The sequence below is a fragment of the Callithrix jacchus genome, chromosome 12 (assembly GCF_049354715.1).
Source record: "Callithrix jacchus isolate 240 chromosome 12, calJac240_pri, whole genome shotgun sequence".
NCBI lineage: Eukaryota > Metazoa > Chordata > Mammalia > Primates > Cebidae > Callithrix > Callithrix jacchus.
This window is the reverse complement of record NC_133513.1, coordinates 96,211,229-96,233,535: the sequence shown is the minus strand read 5'-3', so window position 1 is coordinate 96,233,535 and position 22,307 is coordinate 96,211,229. Positions and strand designations below refer to the sequence as shown.

The 22,307-nt window shown below is 45.8% G+C and overlaps 1 protein-coding gene and 1 non-coding gene across 2 annotated transcripts in view; both read left to right on the top strand.

Annotated features, from left to right (window-relative positions):
• NT5C2 (5'-nucleotidase, cytosolic II) overlaps nt 1-22,307 on the top strand; it is a 195,670-nt gene that overhangs the window by 34,797 nt on the left and 138,566 nt on the right. The gene's annotated exons all lie outside the window — the stretch shown is intronic.
• LOC118146475 (U6 spliceosomal RNA) lies at nt 14,696-14,802 on the top strand. Its single transcript, XR_004732337.1, has one exon. It is a non-coding gene; the product is annotated as a U6 spliceosomal RNA (small nuclear RNA).

The window sequence follows — 22,307 nt, the reverse complement described above, 5'->3', positions numbered from 1 at the left end:
TTGTTTTGTCTTTGTCTAACTCTTTCCTCATCTATCTATCTTCTATCTGTCTATCTGTCTATCTATCTATCTGTCTGTCTGTCTGTCTGTCTGTCTATCTATCTGTCTGTCTATCTATCTATCTATCGATCCATCCATCCGAGTCTCACTCTGTCACCCAGGCTGGAGTGCAGTGGTGCGATCTTGACTCACTGCAACCTCTGCCTCCCAGGTTCAAGCAATTCTCTTGCCTCAGCCTCCCAAGTAGCTGGGACTACAGGCGGGTGCCACCACTCTTGGCTAATTTTTGTATTTTTAGTAGAAATGAGGTTTCACCATATTGGCCAGGCTGGTTTCAAACTCCTGACCTCAGGTTATCTGCCTGCCTCTGCCTCTTGAAGTGCTGGGATTACAGGTGTGAGCCACCGCTCCTGGTCATCTTTCCTCGTGTTTAAAGTGAATAATTTTTGGCAGGAATGTTACATAGACAATATTGTGTCATTTCTTGTGTATCACATTAGGAAGCACATGATGTCAGATGTCTCATTATGTTAAAGCTTTATTTTTGTTACGGTTTTGACATACAATGATTATTTCCTAGAAGAATAATACCCTCCACCTGACAGCCTGGGAGGACTGGGCTCTGTGTTAGAGGGGAGGGGCAGGGGAGTAACACCAGTTGAATACTTACTCCATGCCAGGCACCATGCCAGTGCGTTTACAGAATTAATCCCATTAAACCCTCATAACAACCCAGAGATTTTTATGCACATTTAACACAAATGGAATCTAAGGCTTCAACAGGCCAAGTAATCGCTCAAAGTTCTAAAAACAAATGGAGCTGGATTTTAATATAGGTCAGTCTTACATTAGAGCTCATGCCTATTCAACATATCATTCCTTTTGTTTGTCTGTTGTTGTTTTGAGACAAGGTTTCACTATGTCACCCAGGCTGGAGTGCAGTGGTGTGATCTCAGCTCACTGCAGCCTTGACCTTCCAGACACAAGTGATCCTCCCACCTCAGCCTCCCAAGTAGCTGGGACCACAGGCACGCACCACCACATCTGGGGAATTTTTGTATTGTTTGTAAAGACGGGATTTCACACTGTTGCCCAGGCTGGATCATTCTTTCTTAAAACCATGTTCAGAAAAGTTGAGTAGCTTCCTGTAGACCCATCTGGAATGGAGTAATGGGAGGATGGCAGATATCAGGCTTGTACATCACCACTCACCATTCCTGGACTCATGGCAACCACAACTAATTAAACCTGGCACTTTATCCTCTTAATTCAGTAATTAAGAATTTGAAACCCAGGAATTCCTTCTCAATTCACTGTTTCAGGCAGGTGATACCAACGGATAGGAATTGGCGCGGGACATGAAATCTACTCTGTGGCTTTGTAATCAGGCATGTGGGTTCAAACCTGTACTGTTCACTTACTAGCTATATGATCTTGAGCAGGTCATGCAAACTTTCTGAGGCTGTTTTTGTCAACTGTAAATTAAGATAATATCTCATTTGCAGTAGAGTTGCCTTAGGATTATCCTGAGGATTAGTTTATGACATGTATTTAAAAGTACCCAGCACTGTACCTGGCTGATTTCAGACCATGAAGCGTGTATAGCCTTTAAGAAGCCTATCAATCACTTCAACTAATGCTCTGGAGACTGTAGGGAATACTTTTTTTTTTTTCGAGATGGAGTCTCACTCTGTTGCCCAGGCTGAAGTGCAATGGTACGGTATCAGCTCACTGCAACCTCCACTTCCCCAGTTCAAGTGATTCTCCTGTTCAGCCTCCTGAGTAGCTGGGATTACAGGCATGTGCCACCACACCTAGCCAATTTTTGTCTTTTTAGTAGAGATGGGGTTTCCCCATGTTGGTGAGGCCAGTCTTGAACCTCTGATCTCATGATCCATCCACCTCAGCCTCCCAAAGGGCTGGGATTACAGGAGTGAGCCACCATGCCTGGCTGGAACACTTTTTTTTAAACCAGGAAATGCTATCAAAGAACCACAGTTTGGCCGGGCATGGAGGCTCCTGCCTGTAATCCCAGCACTTTGGCAAACCAATGCGGGAGGATCACTTGAGGCCAGACATTTGAGACCAGCCTCGGCAACGTAATAGGACCCCATCTTTACAAAATAAAAAGTTTTCCAGTGTGATGGCACATGCCTGTGGTCCCAGATACTCAGGAGGCTAAGGCAGGAGAATTGCTTGAGCCAGTTGGAAGGTGGAACAGCACAAGCAAAAGTGGCAAGAGAAAGGAGAGCACAAAGAGGAGACTGGCTCTTCCGTTGTTGAGGGTCTGGGCTGGGAAGTCTCTTCAGCGGGGAAGGAAAAGTCCCCTCTGGGCGGGGTACTTTGGGTTTCCCTGCTGGTACTGATCTTACCCAACCAACCCCAGGAACACCCAAAGAAGCAGAGACTCTGCTCGTTTCATGACTACCACCAGGGTGCAGTATGGCACAACAGCTTGGCGCATCAGAGTTCATTCAGTTCTTAATTTGTGCCAAGAGCTGATCTAGGAGCATGAAAGTGTTCACCAATCTAATGTTTGTGGAGCACTTTTCATGGAGTTTTCAAAGTATTTTAACCTCAGTGATCTGATCTAATACTAACTATAACCCTGTATGGTCTTTTATGTGTTGGTCTTATCTACCTGGAGGAACCGATGTTGAGGATTTAAGTGAATTATTCAAATTCATTTAGACTGTGCAGGAATCTGAATTTGAACCAAGGGTCATAATCTCCACCTCGTGCCCTCTACTACCACTTACTTCCCTTTGTTAAGGAGGCAGGAGCATAAAAATATTTAGTATAATAATAAAAGCTTATATTAATAATTTCTTTTTTTTGAGACGGAGTTTTGCTCTTGTTACCCAGGCTGGAGTGCAATGGCGCCATCTCGGCTCACTGCAACCTCCGCCTCCTGGGTTTAGGCAATTCTCCTGCCTCAGCCTCCTGAGTAGCTGGGATTACAGGCACGCGCCACCATGCCCAGCTAAGTTTTTGTATTTTTAGTAGAGACGGGATTTCACCGTGTTGACCAGGATAGTCTTGATCTCTTGACCTCGTGATCCACCCGCCTCGGCCTCCCAAAGTGCTGGGATTACAGGTTTGAGCCACCACGCCTGGCCTATATTAACAATTTTTAAGAACCAGTGGCAGAGTTTCAGTTTGAGAAGATGAAAAAGTTCTGGAGATGAACAGTGGTAATGGTTGCACAACAATAGGAATACATTTAATACGGCTGAACTGTATACTTACAAGTGGTTAAAGTGGCAATGTTTTTGTTTTTGTTTTAGGCAGGGTCTTACTGTGTGCCCCAGGCTGGAGTGCAGTGGTGCAATCTCAGCTCACTGCAGACTCAACCTCTTGGGCTCAAGAGATCCTCCTACCTCAGGCCCCCAAGTAAATCAGATCACAGGTGCATGCCACCAAACCCAGCTAATTTTTTGGAGAGATGGGATTTTGCCATGTTGCCCAGACTGGTCTCAAAACTCCTGAGCTCAAACAATCCACCTGCCTCAGCTTCCTGATGTGCTGGGATTACAGGCATGAGCCATCACACCCGGCCTAAAATGGCAAATTTTATGTTATGTATATGTTAATACAGCTTTAAAAATGACAACTAATAGGCGGGGCACAGTGGCTCACACCTGTAATCCCAGCACTTTGGGAGGCCGAGGTGGGCGGATCATGAGGTCAAGAGTTTGAGACCAGCCTGGCTAGCACGGTGAAACCGCATCTCTACTAAAAAAAAAAAGAAAATACAAAAATTAGCCGGGCATGGTGGTGTGAGCCTATGATCCCAGCTACTCGGGAGGCTGAAGTAGGAGAATCACCTGAACCTGGGAGGCAGAGGTTGCGGTGAGCTGAGATTGCGCCACTGCACTCCAGGCCTGGGTGACAGACCTAGACTCCATTTCAAAAAAAAAAAAAAAAGCCAACTATGACATAAATGGTTAACTATATAGCATTTATTAATAACAATAGTTACTGTTATATATCAGTAGCTGCCTTTAAAAGCACTTATGGGCCGGATGTGGTGGCTCACACTTGTAATCCCAGAACTTTGGGAGGATGAGGCAGGCGGATCACAAGGTCAAGAGATTGACACCATCCTGGCCAACATGGTGAAACCCCATCTCTACTAAAATACAAAAATTAGCTGGGCATGGTGGTGCGTGCCTGTAGTCCCAGCTACTTGGGAGGCTGAGGCAGGAGAATCGCTTGAACCCAGGAGGCGGAGGTTGCAGTGAGCTGAGATCGCGCCATTGCACTCCAGTCTGGGTAACAAGAGCAAAACTCCATCTCAAAAAAAAAAAAAAAAAAAAAAAAAAAAAGAGGCGCATCCTGACTGGAGTGGCGGCTCACGCCTGTAATTCCAACAGTATGGGAGGCCAAAATCAGAAGGATCATTTGAGGCCAGAAGTTAGAGATGAGCATAAGCAACAAAGCAAAATTCTGTCTCTACAAAAAATTAAAAATACGCCGGGCGTGGTGGCTCACGCCTATAATCCCAGCACTTTGGGAGGCCGACGCGGGTGGACCATGAGGTCAAGAGATCGAGACCATCCTGGTCAGCAAAGTGAAACCCCGTCTCTACTAAAATAGAAAAATTAGCTGAGCATGGTGGTGCGCGCCTGTAGTCCCAGCTACTCGGGAGGCTGAGGCAGGAGAATTGCCTGAACCCATAAGGCGGAGGTTGCGGTGAGATCGCGCCATTGCACTCCAGTCTGGGTAACAACAGTGAAACTCCGCCTCAAAAAAAAAAAAAGAAAGGAAACAATAAATAAATAGATGGATATGTCCGGAGGGTACCTGAAGTACCTCCTGGCCCTCATGAGGTTGGGGGTATTGGAGGAAAGCAGCACCCCGCAGAGAATGTCCAGCCCCAATTAGCTGAGCTCATGGAATGACAGGACAAGGTTAGGCTGTAGGAGTCCAACCTTATCATCTTACAGAGGAAGCCAAAACCCAAGAAAGGGAGTAGTGTTATGCAGAGTCACCCCTTTGTGCCAATCAGCCGGGAAATTACTCTGAGAAAGAGTCCGGTGTGGTGAGAGCCCCTCCCTGGAAGTCAGGCCCAGGCAGTGATGGGAGTTCTCCTTAGCCAGCTCTAGGGTCCCTCCCAGAAAAACAGCAGGCTACCATCAAGTCCTCTCCAGCCTCAGGGCTGCTCTGAGCGGTGCTCACCTCTGCCCTTTTTCTGCAGGAGCAGCCAAGAGGATCATGAAACCAGGAGATCAACAGTTTATTGTAGCCTCTAGGGCAGGGGGAACGGGGAGAAAAGAAAGGGGAGGGGCGCTGGGCCTATTGCCGCAGCTGTACCTTTGGTTAATATTTATTCTTTCTTCTTCCTCAGCCTGGAAGCCAAGGAAAAGTTAGTAACAGCTTGTGAGGCAGGATCCCAGGCACTTGAGAAGCTGCTTCCTGTGAAAGATGACTCAGCGCAGGCCTTTAGAATGCCAGGCAGTGTCCCCTGCCTGGGTGCTGCACAGGCCCAGGAGCATCGTGTGAGCCCCTTTGGCTGTTACAAAGTCCAAGCTATTTGTCTGCTCAGGGGGTACTTGTCTCCTAGGAGCTGGGGGATGTCCTGCAGCCCCCAGCTCATGAGTGTTAATAGCATCAGGGTCCTTGCTGGGGTTGGATCTCTGAATCACTTCCCTTACAGAGACCCTTCATGCCTTGCCTATATGCAGTGAACCTGGTTTTCTCCAGACTGTCATCGATACTGCCTCCAGACTGGGCTTTCCAATGCATTTCATCAGGGCATTCCCCAAGGATGCCTCACTGCCTATAAACTCAGCTCCCAATTCCTTAGCACAATGTGGTTCTGACCAAAATTTCTGCTTCAGCCTGGGTGCGGTGGCTTACACCTGTAATCCCAGCACTTTGGGAGGCCAAGGAGGGTAGATCACCTGAGGACAGGAGTTTCAGACCAGCTTGGCCAACATGGTGTAACCCTGTCTCTACTAAAAATACAAAACAGCTGGGTGTGGTGGCACGCACCTGTAGTCCCAGCTACTTGGGAGGCTGAGGCGGGAGAATCACTGGAATGGGGAGATAGAGGTTGCAGTGAACTGAGATTGTGCCACTGCACTCCAGCCTGGGTGACAGAGGAAGACTCTGTTTAAAAAAAAAAAAAAAATTCTGCTTTATCCCAGCCCCCTCTCCTTTCTCCTGCCATGCAGCTTGTATGCTAGCCCAGGGTTTCTCAGTGTAGTCTGTGGATCATCTTCTTCAGAATCATTGAAGACTTGACTCCTGGGTTCCAGACCTACTGAATGGAAAATGCAGATTCCTGTGCTCCAGAACTACTGAGCCAGATGTTGCTGGTACCTCGGAACCTGCATTTTAACAATACTGGGGCTGATTTTTATATAGACTACAGTTTAAGAACTGCTGCCAAACCAGATTGTTGAGTTTCCTGACTGTATCTGTGTAGTCACACCTTTCTCACTTCCTGCATTTTGCAGCCTGGTGCACTCTGCTCCTCCTTTAAGTTTCGTCTCACACATCAGCTCCTCTGTGCTGCTTTCCCCAAATTCAGGTTCCTTTCTCTGCGTTCACATGATACATTACACTCTCCACCCACCTCTTCTATAGTATCTTCTTACTGAGTCAGAGCTGATTATTTGTCTCCTTCACTTGTTTGTGAACTCCCTAATGACCATGGATGTTTTTGAATCCCCAGAGTCTAGCAAAATACCTGGCAGGGAGAGGGCATTTGATGTTAATGCATGTTTGCTGAATGAATGAATGAATGAAGACCAGATCATAGTCTAAATCAGAAAAGTAGATTAAGGCTGGGCATGGTGGCTCACGCCTATAATCCCAGCACTTTGGGAGACCAAGATGGGAGGATGGTTTGATCCCAGAAGTATGAGACCAACCTGGGCAACATAGTGAGACCTCGTCCCTACAAAAAAAAAATTATATGGGCTTGATGGCACATGCCTGTAGTCCTGGCTACTCAGGAGGCTGAGATGGGAGGATTGCTGGAACCCAGGAGGTCAAGGTTGCAGTGAGCTCTTGCCACTGTACTCCAGCCTGAGCAACAGAGCAAGACCCTGTCTCAAAAAAAAAGAAGGAAAAGTACATTAAACCCATTATGTAGTGGACAGAGCCATATTTATCATTCAGACTCCTGCTTCACGGTTTCAGTCTAACTTGTTTTAAATGTTTGATCTTTTCTTGAGGAAGCTACGGGTTTACATTGTGGCAAAGGTAATTAGGTAAATTATGAGTTAGGCCTAAGAAATATTTTTTAAAATCCCAACGTGTTTGTGTGGGAGGCCAGGAAACAGCTTCCTCTTGATCTCTCTGAGGATAGATCCTGCCAGACTTTTTCTCCACCCTAGACCTGGTCCCAAGGATTATCCATTTCGGAATTCTTGACCTTCTAACTCTAGTGATGTAACTGCCACCTCAGTCAGGCACACCCTGACCTTGTCATGATTGTCCAGCTCAGAAATGTGAACGAACTGGTCTCTGGCTGGAACTTCCTTGCCACTGGTTTACTCCCTTCCCCTACAACCAGCTCCCTGCATCTCTGTCCTAAACCCCAGCCCATGAATGCCTCCTCTCATCATTCTTGTCCACAGGGAGGTGCTCCTCCTGCTGTCTGAGGCCTGCTGCCTCCATGGGCTCTGGACTCCATCCTTCCAATCCCTCAGCACTTGGCTCCATCAACAGCAGCACACTTCCCTCTGTCTTCACTCTCTCCTTTCTGGCTTTTCCTACCACACATGAACACAGTCAAGCTTCTCTCACGTCAGAAAGGTACCTCTGTCTAGCTATAAGCCAGTCTTACAAGTTCACTTCACAGCAGAGCTTATCAAAAGAGTGGGCCCATGGCTGGGCATGGTGGATCATGCCTGTAATCCTAGCACTTTGGGAGGCCAACGTGGGCCGGTCACTTGAGGCCAGGAGTTCCAGATCACCCTGGCCAACATGGTGAAAACCCATCTCTACTAAAAATACAAAATATTAGCCGGAAGTGGTGGTACATACCTGTAATTCCAGCTACTCAGGAGGCTGAGGCAGGAGAATTGCTTGAACCTGGGAGGTGGAGGTGGCAGTGAGCTGAGAGTGCCAGTGCACTCCAGCCCCGGCGACAGAGCAAGACTCCGTCTCAAGAAAAAAAAAGTAACAGAGAGTGCTTTGCAAACCAAGGAAGAACAACAGAAAGTCCACAAGAAAGGAGTAGTTCATAGTGTCAAATGCTACATAAAGTGCAAGCAAAATAGCAACTGAAAACTACCTGTGTCTGTGCATGTGGCTCACGCCTGTAATCCCAGCACTTTGGGAGGCAGAGGCAGGTGGATCACTTGAGGCCAGGAGCTCAAGACCAGCCTGGCCAACATGGTGAAACCTTATTTTTACTAAACAAAATACAAAAAATTAGAGGGGCATGGTGGCAGGAGCCTGTAATCCCAGCTGCTAGAGAGGTTGAGGCAGGAGAATTGCTTGAAGCCAGGAGGCTGAGGCTACAGTGAACCAAGATCGTGCCATCACACTCTACCCTGGGCAGTAAGAGCATAACTCCATCTCAGAAACAAACAAACAAACAAAAAACTACAGCTGCAGCTTTCCTGCTGGTGTCTAACAATACAGGTTCTTATCAGGTCTCTGCCTCTCCACGATGTTAGCTCTGTAACTGGTGTGTCTCTATTGAGTCTTTTACCCTCTAAATCTATTAACACTCTGGCCAATTATTTTTTTCCAATGGTTGTTTCATGTTTTTTTCTTTTTTGTAGAGATGGGGTTTTGCTATGTTGCCTAGGCTGATCTCTAATTCCTGGACTCAAGTGATCCTCCTGCCTCAGCCTCTCAAAGTGCTGGGATTACAGGTGTGAGCCACCATGCCCAGCTGACTGTTTTGGTTTTTTTTTATTGCAGTAAAATAGACATAACAAAATTTATCATTTAATCATTTAAAAATATACAGTTCAGTTCATGTTGTTGTGCAACCATCATCGCCATCTGTCTACAGATCTTTTTCATCTTCCCAAACTGAAGCTCTATCAGAGCTTCAGAAAGTCTCCATTTCTCCTTCCCCAGCCCCTGGCAACTGCTGTCATCTACTTTCTTTCTTTTTTTTGAGATCAAGTTTCATTCTTGTTGCCCAGGCTGGACACAATCTCAGCTCACTGCAACCTTCGCCTCCCTGGTTCAAACAATTCTCCTGCCTCAGCTTCCCAAGGAGCTGGAATTACAGCTAATTTTTTTGAATTTTTAGTAGAGATGGGGTTTCACTATGTTGGCCAGGCTAGTCTTGAACTCCTGACCTCAGGTGAATCCGCCTGCCTTGGCCTCCCAAAGTGCTGAGATGTCAGGCATAAGCAACTGCACCCAGCCATCTGCTTTCTATCTCCATACATTTGACTGGTCTAGGTACCTCACATAAGCAGAACTATACAGGATGCATCCTTTTGTGACTGGCTTATTTCTCTTAGCATAATGTCTTCAAGGTTCATTCATATTATAGCATATGTTAGAATATCCTTCCTTTTTAAGCCTGAATAATCCAGCAGTTTGGGGGTGTGCATATATGTCACATTTTGTTTATCCATTCATCTGCTGATGGATACTGGAGTTGCTTCTACCTTTTGAGTGTCATGAATAATGCTGTTAGGAACATAAGAGTACATGTTCTCTTCAAGACCCTGTTTTCTTTCTTTCTCTCTTTCTTCCTTTCTTTGTTTCTTATTTGAGATAGAGTCTTGCTCTGTTACCCAGGCTGGAGTGCAGTGGTGCAATCACTTGAACCTGAGAGGTACGAGTGATTCTCCTATCTCAGCTTCCCGAGTAAGTAGCTGGTACTATAGGCATGTACCACCAGGCCCGGCTAATTTTTTGTTTTTTGTATTTTTAGTAGAGACGTGGTTTCACTATGTTGGCCAGGCTGGTCTCGAACTCCTGACCTCAGGTGATCCACCCGCCTCAGCCTCCCAAAGTACTGGAATTACAGACATGAGCCACCATGCCTGGACAAGACTCTGTTTTCGTTTTGGGGTGTGCCCAGAAGTGGAATTGCTGAGTCATATGGCAATTTTACTGTTAATTTTTGAGGAGCCATCATACACAGTGGTTTGTACTGCTTTACATTCCTACCAGCACTACACAGTGATCCAGTTTCTCTACATCCTTACCAACACTTGTTATTTTCTATTTTTTTTTGTTGTTGCTGTTGTTTCTTTTTAAAATAGTCATCATACTGGGTGTGAGGTGACACTGTATCTTGTGGTTTTTATTTGCATTTCCCTAATGATTATTGATGCTGAACATCATTTCTTGTGCTTATTGGACACTTGTATATCTAATTTAAGGACTTTGGCCATTTTTTTTTTTTTGAGATGGAGTCTCACTCTGTCACCGAGACTGGAGTGCAGTGGCATGATCTCAGCTCATTGTAACCTCTGCCTCCCATGTTCAAGCCATTCTGCTGCCTCAGCTTCCCAGGTAGCTGGGGCTACAGGCACGCACCACCATGCCTGGCTAATTTTTGTATTTTTAGTAGAGATGGGGTTTCACCATGTTGGCCAAGCTGGTCTAGAACGCCTGACCTCAGGTGATTCACCTGCCCTAGCCTCCCAAAGTGCTGGGATTATAGGCGTGAGCCACTGCACCTGGTCGACGTTGCCCATTTTTTTAATTGAGCTGATTGTTTTTGTTATAGAGGTCCTCTATGTATTCTGGATATTAGCAATTCTCAGATATATGATTTGCAAATATTTTCTCCCATTATGAGTTGCCTTTTTGCCTTTTTATTCAGTTTTTTGTTTTGTTTTGTTTTGTTTTGTTTTGGAGACAGAGTCTTGCTCTGTCACCCAGGCTGGAGTGCAATGGCACAGTCTCGGCTCACTGCAACCTCTGCCTCGCAGGTTCAAGTGATTCTCCTGCCTCAGCCTCCTGAGTAGCTGGGATTACAGGCCTGTGCCACCACACCTGGCTAATTTTTGTATTTTTAGTAGAGACGGGGTTTCACCATGTTGGTCAGTCTGGTCTCAAACTCCTGACCTCAGGTGATCTGCCCCCTTGGCCTCCCAAAGTGCCGGGATTACAGGTGTGAGCCACTGTGCCCGGCCTATTCTGTTGATAGTATAGTATAATATTTTGATGTCCAGAAGTCCTTAAGTTTTTATGTAGCCCAGTTTGCCTGTTTTTTTTCTTTTGTTACCTATGTTTTTGGTGTCATATCCTCCAGTAATCAATTTTTGTTTTTGAGACAGAGTCTCACTCAGTCGCCCAGGCTAGAGTGCAGTGGCGAAATCTCAACTCACTGCAGCCTCCATCTCTCAGGGTCAAGCGATTCTCCTGCCTCAGCCTCCTGAGTATCTGGGATTACAGGCCCGTGCCACCATGCCTGGCTAATTTTTGTATTTTTAGTAGAGACAGGGTTTTACCATGTTGGCTAGCTGGTCTCGAACACCTGATCTTGTGATCCACCTGTCTTGACCTCCCAAAGTGCTGGAATTATAGGCGTGAGTCACTGTGCCTGGCCTTTTTTTTCCCCCTCTGTCACCCCAGCTGGAGTCCAGTGGCACAATCATGGCTCACTGTAGCCTCCACCTCCCCAGGCTCAGGTGAGCCTCCCTAGTAGCTAGGACTACAGGTGTGTGCCACCACACCCAGCTAATTTTAGTACTTTTTGTAGAGATGAGATTTCATCATGTTGCCCTTTTGTTTTTTTTTGAATCCCAAGCTCAAACGATCTGCCTGTCTCAACCTTCCAAAGTGCTGGGCGCAATAGGCACCACTGTGCCCAACCTTCAATAATATTTTAAATACACACTTGTATATAGCTGATCCTTTCATGTCCTTTGTAATCCTTGAAAGCTTCTTTATTTTAAACTCCTTAGCCTTAATGATCTGGTCTTCATACTTCCTCAGTCTCATCTCTCACTAACAAGGTAATCTGTTGTCACTCTGAATTGCTGCACAGCTGCAAGCATTCACCTGGCTCTCCAATGTCACCTTTCCACCTGCTAGGCCCACTTCCTCCTTTCCTTGCTTTTCACTGAACTCCATTCATCCTTTAAAGCTTCCTCCTCTGGGAGGCTTTGACTATTCCACGAGTGGCTTCCTTGACGACCTTTGTTTAATTTTATGGTAACCTTTATCAGATTGTTGGCTCACCCGCTTCCTGTCCCTCCCACTAGACTCTATATTCCTTAAGGGCAGGGCTCCTATCCCTATCTTGTCTGCTGCTCCAACCATGGTTGAACAGTTGAAGTGGATCTCTGCCACTATTTAGTTGCTTTGACCTTCAGCAAAGTAGTCAAACTCTCTGGGCCTCAGTTTTCTCATATGATCATTGTGAAGATTAATTAAGATTGTGTCTGTAAAGTGCTTAGTGCTTGTTCTGCGTCATAGTAAAATGCTCAGTGGAAATTAACCATTTTTCCCATCAGCTTGTTGAACTGAGATCTCAAACTCTAAGCAGCTGTATAACTTTAGAAAAAATCTTAAATTCCTGAGGCCTGTTTTTCCTTCTGCCTGGATTACCTAGAGTCGTGGTTCCTAATGTAGGCTACACCTTGTAATCATCTGGGGAGCTTTAAAAATGCTAATATCAGCAGGGCATGGTGGCTCACGCCTGTAATCCCAGCACTTTGGGAGGCCAAGGTGGGTGGATCACAAGGTCAAAAGTTCGAGACCATCCTGGCCAACATGGTGAAACTCCCATCTCTACTAAAACAAAAATTAGTTGGATGTGGTGGTGTGTGCCTGTAATCCCAGCTACTCGGGAGGGTAAGGCAGGAGAATTGCTTGAATTCCGGATGTGGAGGTTGCAGTGAGCCCAATGCCACTGCTTTCTAGCCTGGTGATAGAGCAAGACTCCATCTCAAAAAAAAAAAAAAAAAAAAATCTGGGTCCCTCCCCTAAAAATTCTGACTTAATTGGTGTGATGTACATGTTGGGCATGAGCATTTTGCACAGGATCCCCTGGTGAGTCTAATGTTCAGCCAGCATTGAGAAACACCAATCTAAAGTTACTTTCTAATCTAACACACTAGAAAGTTGAGCTGCAGAATTCCCTGGACCCAGGTCAATGGAATGTCTCCAGGCATTCTTCTGCTATCACTCTTGGTTAGTTTAACAGGAAGCATTATTGAACAAGCTCCCCAAGCTGGAATTCCAAGAGTATTTCTGGATTCCTGAGTGTTTAAATTTAGCAGCTCACTTTATTCAGGAGAAACCTGGGGACCATGTGCTCTGAGAAAGAGAAAACAATGGTTCTTCCTACTCCACACCCTCACCCGAGGCCTGGGAGTCTAGATACCCCGAAGTGCTGTACTATGGATAAAGGAAAGGGAGGAGGAAAGAGTCCTTGGTACTTGGTATAATCCTTTTTATTTGTATTTATTTATTTTTTCCAGGCTTGACCAGCATGATTTTTTTTTTAAGAGACAGAGTCCTGCTCTGTCACCCAGGCTGGAATACAGTGGTACAATCGCAGCTCACTGAAACCTTGAATTCCTAATTCAGCCTCCTGAGTAGCTAGACCTACATGTGTATGCTACCGCACCTGGCTAATCTTTTTTCTTTCTTTCTTTTTTTTCTTTTTAATGTTTGTAGCAATGGGGGTCTCACTTATTCTTATTGCCCAGGCAGTTTGGAAATCCTGGCCTCAAGTGATCCTCCCACGTTGGCCTCCCAAAGTGGTGGGTTTACAGGCGTAAGCCAATGTGCCTGGCCCTTTGCTATATTCGTGGTGGGGGCACCTGGGGCCCTGACTAGAAGGGAGTAGGGGCTGAGAGTTACAAATACTCATTCCCTTATCACTGTACTGTTCTTTAAAACCACATTCACAACCATTACTTGAGTCTCTGCATAATCTTGAGAAATGAGGAGTAGATATTACCACCTCTACTTTATAGATAAGCAAACCTGGTCTGAATGGTTGAGGTCCTTACCAAAAGTCACTCTCTGTTAACAGAAGGGTCAGCATAGAGTCCCTATGTCCTGACTCTCTGTCCAGGGCACAAAAACTCTTCACACCCAGGTAGCTCAGAGCCTTTCTTGGCTTCTTGGACTTGGAGTCAAGGTTCTAAGTGGCCCCATTAAGTGCTACAGGGAACAACTAAAATACCTCTTCCTGGCCGGGCACAGTGGCTCACGCCTATAATCCCAGCACTTTGGGAGGCTGAGGCGGGTGAATTACCTGAGGTTGGGAGTTCGAGACCAGCCTGACCAACATACAGAAACCCCGTCTCTACTAAAAATACAAAATTAGCTGGGCATGGTGGCGCATGCCTATAATCCTACCTACTCTGAGTCAGGAGAATTACTTGAACCCAGGAGGTGGAGGTTGCTGTGAGCCGAGATCGTGCCATTGCACTCCAGCCTGGGCAACAAGAGCAAAACTCTGTCTCAAAAACAAACAAACAAAAAAAACCTCTTCCTGATTCCCTATGGTCAGCCACCTCTGAGCACAGTGGTGCTCTCTGGGATCATTAGCAAAACCTTTACTTTTGCAAAGTGTCGTGCTTAGACCAGCGTTGAGGCTTTAAGCAGGTCATTCAGGGAGGCGTTTAGTTATAATGCCCAGTGTGTACTGGAATTCTCAGAAGGGCCCAGTAGTGTGTTGGCCAAATACTGAGTCACAGATAGGAGTTGGCCACTGGCTCAAGATGAAACAGAAACAAACAAACAAACTCGGAAATGATTTTTTAACTAAGCTAAATGTGATTAAAGTCCTGTGCTCGCATCGGCAGCACATGTACTAAAATTGGAACAATACAGAGAAGATTAGCAGGGCCCCTGAGCAAGGATGACACGCAAATTCATGAAGCATTCCATGTTTTTGCTACAGTCCGCCGCTCATCACCTTGCTTTGCTTTTCTTCCCCAATCCTGCCACGACATCACAGGGCCCATGACGTCATAGCCTTCCTATATCCGCCTCCTGTTGCACCACTGAGGCTGGCAGTTGGGGAACGAGAACAATCTTGTCGTCCCCACTCAGGTGTGACACCCTGCCACGTGCTGCTGTGGCCCTCATGCAATAGTAAATAAATAAGTAAAAATAAAAAATAAAAATAAAGTCCTATCTTAATCTGAGATTATGTTCTTCCTACTTTTTTGTTGTTAAATTACCTTTCAGCTGGGTGTGGTGGCTCATGCCTGTAATTCCAGCACTTTGGGAGGCCGAGGCAGTTGGATCACGAGGTCAGCAGTTCAAGACCAGCCTGACCAACATGATGAAACCCCATCTCTACTAAAAATACAAAAATTAGCTGGGCATGGTGGCACATGCCTATAATCCCAGCTACTTAGGAGGCTTAGGCAGGAGAATCACTCGAACCTCGGAGGCACAGGTTGCAGTGAGCCAAGATTGCTCAACTACACTCCAGCCTGGGCGACAGAGTAAGACTCTGTCTCAAATAAACAAACTAAAAATTAGCTGGGCATGGTGGCAGACACCTATAATCCCAGCTATTTGGGAGGCTGAGGCAGGAGAATCGCTTGAACCCAGGAGGTGGAGGTTGCAGTGAGCTGAGATTGTGCCACTGTACTCTGGCCCAGGCAACAGAATGAGACTCCATCTCAAAATAATGATAATATAATTACTTTTCATGAATTAGTGCTGACAGTAGATGGCAGTTTATTTTGATGTGCTGAATGGCACAGTTAACAGATGATCATCCTATGTAAATTTTCAGAATTGCTTTGGAAATGTTACTGATTCAAGGAATCCCAATTCTGCTAATCAGTTCCCCATTTTGGAGGACCAGGAGTAAGGCCCTATGACTGGATCTCCAGGATCTTCATGGGAGGCCTCGCCTTGATAGCAGTGATAGAATATTCAACACTAAAAAAATCAAAATGCCCAGAGCTGGGCCTTGCTACTCATAAGTTCACATAGAAAGAAAGCCATCGTCACATTGGTTTTTGTTTGTTTGTTTTTGAGATGGAATCCCACTCTGTTGCCCTGGCTGGAGTGCAGTGGCCCGATCTCAACTCACTGTAGCCTCTTGCCTTTCAGGTTTGATTATCCTGCCTCAGCCTCCCAAACAGCTGGGATTACAGGTGCCTGCAACCACTCCTGGCTAACTTTTATATTTTTAGTAGAGATAAGTTTTCACCATGTTGTCGAGGCTAGTCTCGAACCCCTGACCTCAAGTGATCTGCCTGCCTCAGCCTCCCAAAGTGCTGGGATTACATGTGTGACCCGTCGCACCCAGACACATTGGTTTTATTTAGCAAACATTGTTATCTTCACTTCCATTTTAAAGATGAGGAAACTAAGAAACTTGCCCAAGGTCACAGCTAGTTAGCAGCAAAGCCAAGAATTGAAGCCAGGGAGTTTGGTTGTGGAATCCATGCTCTTAATCCCTTTGCTACACTGCGTGGTTAGAAGCAATTTAAGACTTTTGTAGCATGTAATGGTCTATTTTCAGCCTGTGATTCCATAGATGGAAAGTGCCTGTGGACCAAGCTGCCTGATCTGTGTTGAGCTACTGTCAGTGATCCCTTTCTGAGCCCCTTCCACACCACCGCTTGGAAAATCAGAACAGGTGGACAGCCCTTTGACGGTCTGGAAAGACATCAGCAGCAAAAGCAATGAACTTTGGGTAAGGTTAGCAAGCCCTTGTAGCTTGGAACCTGAGAGGTCCTCTAGAGCCTAGGCCGGTAGTTTCCAAAAACAGTTCTAAAAGCAACCAAACCCTTTCTTCCAATATAGACCTATTTTCAGCTAATTGTATACATAGAAAATAAGTAACATATGTAATACATCTATGCATATGTCCATATATACATACACATACATCCTTAGGGGGAACGCCTTCATAAAACAGATTAAAGTGGAGGTGTATGGAAGGAGAACTAGGGATCCAGTTGGCCTTATTCTCATCCCTCATGTAATATTGAGCCACTATCTGGGACCCTAGAGCCTTGAGAAACAGTTTGAAGACCATTGCTCCAGGCCAGCTTTTCTTAGGGAAAATATCAGTCTCATAGAATGTGTCATAGAAAAACAATTTTATGTTCAAACACATCTGGGAAAGCCTGGATGTGCTAACTTTGTTTTGAGGTTTGCAATTACTGGTATACCTCAGAGATATCATGGATTCTATTCCAGATAATCATAATAAAGCAATAAAATGAGTCATATTTTTTTCTCAGTCCATATTAAAGCTGTGTTGTACTATAGTTTATTAAGTGTGCAATAGTTTAAGTGTGCAATAGCATTATGTCTTTTAAAAGTATACTTTTATTTAAAAATACTTTGTTGCGGCTGGGCGTGGTGGCTCACGCCTGTAATCCTGGCACTTTGGGAGGCCGAGGCTGGCAGGTCACGAGGTCAAGATCAAGACCATCCTGGCCAACATGGCGAAACCCTGTCTCTACTAAAAATTCAAAAATGAGCTGGGCGTGGTGGCATGTGCCAGTAGTCCCAGCTACTCAGGAGGCTGAGTCAGGAGAATCACTTGAACCCAGTAGGCAGAGGTTGTAGTGAGCCGAGGTTGTGCCACTGCACTCTAGTCTGGTGAGACTCTAAAAAAAAAAAAAAAACTTTGTTGCTAAATAATGCTAATGATCATCTGAACCTTTAATCTTTTTGCTGGTGGAGGGTTTGCTTCATGTTGATGGCTGCTGACTTATCAGACTGGTGGTTGGTGAAGGTTGGGGTGGCTGGGCCAGTTTCTCAAAGTAAGACAACAATGAAGTTTGACACATTGACCGACTCTTCCTTGAGTCTCACTCTGTCATCCAGGCTGGAGTGCTGTGGCATGATCTTGGCTCACTGTAACCTCTGCATCCCAGGTTTGAGCAATTTTCCTGCCTCAGCTGCCTCAGTAGCTGGGATTACAGGTGTGTGCCACCACGCTCAGCTAATTTTTATATTTTTAGTAGAGACAGGTTTCACCATGTTGGCCAGGCTGATCTTGAACTCCTGACCTCAAGTGATCTGCCTGCCTCAGCCTCTCTGAGTGCTGAGTTTACAGGCATGAGCCAAAGCCATCGCACCCAGCGTAATAAGTTTTTTTTTTGACAGGGAGTCTTGCTCTGTCACCAGGCTGGAGTACAGTGGTGCAATCTCAGCTCACTGCAACCTCTGCCTCCTGGGTTCAAGCGATTCTTCCGCCTTAGTAGCTGGGACCACAGGCATATGCCACCATGCCCCGCTAATTTTCTTGTATTTTTAGTAGAGACAGGGTTTCACCATGTTGGCCAGGATGGTCTGGATCTCTTGACCTTGTGATCTGCCCGCCTCTGCCTCCCAAAGTGCTGGGATTACAGGTGTGAGCCACTGCGCCTGGCCACATAAACTTTTTAATGCAATATTCCTCTTTTTTTTTGAGACAAAGTCCCATTTTGTCACCTAGGTTGGAGTGCAGTGGTGCCATCTCGGCTCACTGCAACTTCCACCCTCTGGGCTCAAGTGATCCTTCCACTTCAGCCTTCTGTGTAACTTGGACTACAGGCTTGCGCCACCACACCTGGCTAATTTTGATGTGTTTTGTAGAGATGAGGTTTTGCCATGTTGCCTAGGCTGGTCTTGAACTCCTGGGCCAAAGCAATCTGCCTGCCTCAGCCTCCCAAAGTGCAGGGAGGATAGGTGTAAGCCACTATTCCCTGGCTAGTTTATGTAATATTTTAAATGCGTTGTTATCATTTTCCACAATGTTCACAGTATCGTCACCAGGAGTAGATTCTATCTCAAGAAATCACTTTCTTTGCTTGTCTATAGGAAGCAACTCCTCATCTATTCAAGTTTTTTTTGTTTTGTTGAGATGGAGTCTGGCTCTGTCACCCAGGCTGGAATGCAGTGCCGCCACCTTTGCTCACTGCAATCTCCACCTCCCAGGTTCAAGCAATTCTCCTGCCTCAGCTTCCTGAGTAGCTGGGATTACAGGCATGTGCCACCATGTCTGGCTACTTTTTGTATTTTTAGTAGAGACTGGGTTTCACCATGCCTGGCTACTTTTTTTTTTTTTTTTTTTTTTTAAGTAGAGACAAGGTTTCACCATGTTGTTCAGGCTGATCATGAACTCCTGACCTCATGATCCACCCTCCTTGGCCTCCCAAAGTGCTGGGATTACAGGCATGAGCCACTGCCCCTGGCCTTTATCTATTCAAGTTTTATCATGAGATTATAGCAATTAAGTTACATCAGAATTGTTCCATTTCCAATTCTAGTTATCTATTTCCCCACATCTGCAGTAACTTCCTTCACTCAAGTCTTGAATCCCTCAAAGTCATCCATGAGGGTTGGAATCAACTTCTCAGCCTCTGTTAATGTTGATATTTTGACCTTCTTCCATGGATCACATGTTCTTTTTTTTCTTTTTTTCTTTTGAGACAACATCTCATTCTGTCACCCAAGCTGGAATGTAGTGGTGTGATCTTGACTCCCTGCAACCTCTGCCTCTGCCTCATGGGTTGAAGCAGTTCTCTCACTTCAGCCTCCTGAGTAGCTGGGACTACTGCCACCACGCCCAGCTAATTTTTGTATTTTTTGTAGAGACAGCGTTGCCCAGGTTGGTCTTGAACTCCTGGGCTCAAGTGATCCTGGGCTCAAGTGATTGCCTTGGCCTCCCAAAGTCCTGGGCTTATAGACATGATATGATTTGGATCTATGTTCTTACCCAAATGTGTCATGTTGAATTGTAATCCCCAATCTTGGCTTTGGGGCCTGACGAGAAATGATTGGGTCATGGAGTTGGGTTCCCCCTTTGGTCCTATGCTCATGATAGAGTTCTCACGAGATCTGTTTTCTTTTTTTTTTGAAATGAAGTCTCACCCTGTCACCCAGGCTGGAGTGCAATGACGTGATGTCGCCTCACTGCAAGCTTCGCCTCCAAGGTTCAGATTTTTCTGCCTCAGCCTCCCAAGTAGCTGGGATTATGGGTGTGCACCACCACACCCAGCTAATTTTTTGTAATTTTATTAGAGACAGAGTTTCACCATGTTAGCCAGGCTTGTCTCGAACTCCTAACCTCATGATCTGCCCATCTCAGTCTCCCAAAGTGTTTTGTTTGTTTGTTTGTTTTTTGAGACAGAGTTTCGCTCTTGTTGCTCATGCTGGAGTACAATGGAGTGATCTCAGCTCACATCAACCTCGGCCTCCTGGGTTCAAGTGATTCTCCTGCCTCAGCCTCCTGAGTAGCTGGGATTGTAGGCATGTGCCACCATGCCCAGCTAATTTTGTATTTTTGGTAGAGATGGGGTTTCTCCATGTTGATCTGGCTGGTCTTGAACTCCCGACCTCAGGTGATCCACCTGCCTAGGCCTCTCAAAGTGCTGGGATTACAGGTGTGAGCCATCACACCCGGCCCAAGATCTGGATTTTTTAAAGTGTATACCACCTCCCCCAATCTCTTCCTCTTGCTCCAGCCATGTAAGACATGCCTGTTTCCCCTTTGCCTTCCATCATGATTTAAAGTTTCCTGAGGTCTCCAGAAAGCTTCACGCTTCCTGTACAGCCTATAGAATAGTGAGCCAATTAAACCTCTATTCTTTATAAATTACTAAGTCTTATGGATTGCCTGAGCTCAGGAGTTCAAGACCAGCCTGGGGAACACAGTGAAACCCTGTCTCTACTAAAATACAAAATATTAGCTGGGCATGGTGGCATACACCTGTAATCCCAGCTACTCGGGAAGCTGAGACAGGAGAATCGCTTGAACCCAGAAGGTGGAGGTTGCATTGAGCCGAGACTGAGCTATTGCACTCCAGCCTGGGTGACAGAGTGAGACTCCGTCTCAAAAAAAAAAAAAAAAAATTACCCAGTCTCATGTATTTCTTTATAGCAGGATAAGAATAGACTAATACAGAAAATTGGTACTGGGAGTGTGGCATTGCTATAAAAATACCTGAAAATGTGGGAGCAGCTTTAGAACTGGATAGAGGGGAAGAAGTTGGAACAGCTTCAAGGGCTCAGAAGAAGACAGGAACATGAGAAAAAAGGTTGGAACTTCCTAGAAACTGGTTAAATGGTTGTGACCAAAATGCTGGTAGTGATATGGATAATGAAGTCTAGGCTGAGGAGGTCTCAGATGGAGATGAGAAACCTATTGGGAACTGGAACAAAGGTCACTTTTGTTAATTGTTAGCAAAGAGGTTGCAGGCATTGTGCCCCTGTCCTAGGGTTTCTGTGGAACTTTGAACTTGAGAGTGATGATTTAGGATATCTGGTGGAAGAAATGTCTCAGCAGTAAAGCATTCAAGAGGTGGCCTGGCTGCTTCTAACAGTCTATGTTCATATGTGTGAGCAAAGAAATGACATAAAACTGGAACTTGTATTTAAAAGGGAAGCATAATGTAAAAGTGGAAAATTTGCAGCCTGGCCCATGTGGTAGAACAGAAAAATCCATTTTCAGGGGAGGAATTCAAGCCTGCTACACAAATTTGCATAAGTAAAGTGGAGCCAAATGCTGATAGCCAAGACAATGGGAAAAAGCCTCTAAGACATTTCAGAAAACTTTGTGGTAGCCCCTCTTATAACAGGCCATGGGGCTTAGGAGGGAAGAATGGTTTTGCGGACCAGGCTCAGGGCCCTGTACAGCCTCAGGACACTGCTCCCTGCATCCCAGCCACTCCAGCTCCAGCTGTGACTAGATACAGGGCACTAGATACAGCTCCAGCCACTGCTCCAGAGGGTGAAAGCCATAAACTTTGGCAGCTTCCATGTGGTGCTAAGCCTGCCAGTGCACAGAGTACAAGAGTTGAGGTTTGGGAGCCTCCACCTACATTTCAGAGGATTCATGGAAAAGGCTGGATGTCCAGGCAGAAGCCTGCTGTAGAGGCAGAGCCCTCATGGAGAACCTCTACTAGGGCAGTAGAGCCCCTATACAGTGTCCCCACTGGGGCACTGCCTAATGGAGCTGTGAGAAGAGGGCCACCATCCTTCAGACCCCAGCATGGTAAATCCATTGGCAGCTTGCACCCTGCACCTAGAAGAGCCATAGGCACTCAATTCCAGTCTGTGAAAGCTACCATGGGGCTGTACCCTGGAAAGCCTCAAGAGTAGAGTTACCCAAGGCCTTGGGAGCTCACCCATTGCACCAGTGTGCACTGGATATGAGACATGGAGTCAAAGGAGATTATTTTGGAGCTTTAAGATTTAATGACTGCCCTGCTGGGTTTCAAACTTTCATGGGGCCAGCAGCCTCTTTCTTTTGGCCAATTTCTTCCTTTTGGAATGGTAATATTTACCCCATGCCTGTACCCTCATTTTATCTTAAGAATAACTAACTTGTTTTTTATCTTACAGGCTCACAGGCAAAAGGGATTGCCTTGTCTCAGATGAGATTTGGGACTGTGGACTTTTGAGTTAATGCTGGAATGACTTAAGACTTTGGG